This window comes from Octopus bimaculoides, chromosome 10, assembly GCF_001194135.2.
Source record: "Octopus bimaculoides isolate UCB-OBI-ISO-001 chromosome 10, ASM119413v2, whole genome shotgun sequence".
NCBI lineage: Eukaryota > Metazoa > Mollusca > Cephalopoda > Octopoda > Octopodidae > Octopus > Octopus bimaculoides.
The window spans coordinates 41,298,520-41,300,410 of NC_068990.1; positions in this window are offsets into that span (position 1 = coordinate 41,298,520).

The window sequence follows — 1,891 nt, forward strand, 5'->3', positions numbered from 1 at the left end:
ACATACAGACATACATACATACATACACACAAATGTGTGTGTGTGTATGTAATTTCTCCACTGTTCCATTTTATTCATTTTTGATAGTCTTTTATTTATTTTCGAAATTCACATATGGATGCGTCTGTACAGAAACAATATGCAACTCTAAACAGCAAAGTAAGGCAAAGTATTAAGTCTTTTACAACTCTAATTTGTACATATTTTCACTCTCCTATTGCTATTCAAACTGTTTGTTACTTTCTTTATTTGTTGAACGTATTATTTTCTGGGGTTTTTTTTTTTGTTATTTTGTTTAATATTGCAGTTGCTGTTGTTCTTGCCATCGTCATCGTCGTTGTTGTTGTTGTTGTTGATATTATTATTATTATTATTATTATTATTATTATTATTATTATTATTATTATTATTATTTGCTTTTGATTTTCAGAGTTTCATTTATTTCTTTATATGTTCATTCATTTTCATTTATTCTTTGTTTTCGCTTGTAGTAGCTGTTGCGATTGTTTATAAGTACGGTGCTTACATATTATACTTCCAGATCAGTAGATAATGAACGAACTATACACACTCCTACATACTTACTTGCATATATATGACTACAACGCGCCTGTACATCTCCATACCATGCCACATATCTCTCATCCGCTCTTTCTAGCTCTCTTTCTCTCTCTCTCCATATATATATATATATATATATATACAGAAAGAGAGAGAGAGAGAGAGAGAGAGAGAGAGAGAGAGAGAGAGAGAGAGAGAGAGAGAGAGAGAGAGAGAGAAATAGAGAATTATACAAAGCATGTATGTATGCAAATGCTTACATCTACACAAAATTCATATAAATTTCAATGTGATGCATAAAAACATATTTGCGCACATACCTACATCATCAACTGCAAATATACATAAATGCATATACATATACATATACATACACACATACGCATACACACATACACATGCATACACACACACGCATATATATGTATGTATGTATTTATGTAGGTATGTATGTATGTATGTATGTATATTTTGCAGGCTTATTTTTCGGTTAAAATAAAGTTCTAAACCGCCACTCACAGGGGAATAAATATTGAAAACGTATTTTGAATTACACGAAAAGCAAATTGACTATAAAGTGGTGTCCTTTCTTTAAAATTAATAAGATTTCAATAGATAGATTCATTTGTATTTCAACAGGTAAATAATGGCTGAACACTGGTTGTCAGGACAACACGAAAGACAAATCAATACGGTGGTTGCTCAACCGACTAAATATAACAGCTAAATCACATTTTACCTTCTATGAAATATAAAAAGATACACTGTTTAATATAATTTTTGGTATACTGTGTATGGCTACGGTGCAAGCAGGTTATGTCTAGGAATTCTTTGATGAGAAGTCTACTGGATGAAAACAATCATGGAGTCAAACAACAACAACACCACCAACAGCAAAAATAGCAAGGCCGTATCTTTTGCCTTGACAAAATGTTTCGCGGTTGGATAGTGCAGAAATTAGTTGATTGATTGAGTGAAGCACATCTCCATTTCTGAAACCTAACACATAATATATACGTTAAGGCATATTATTTATGTTAAGACATATCATATATGTGTCATCTCAAATATGGTAGATTGTTAGAATCGTCAGAGCATTGGAGAAAGGACTTTATTGTATGTTGTTATACCTTTATATCTTCTGCGTATCAAGACCCCCGGACGAAACGCTGATCCGTCTTAGGATTACATTTTTACCAAATGATTGGATTGGAGCAACGTGAAAAAAAAAACATACACACACATATACATACACATATATACATATATACGACGGGCTTCTTTCAGTTTCCGTCTACCAAATCCACTCACAAGGCTTTGGTCGGCCCGA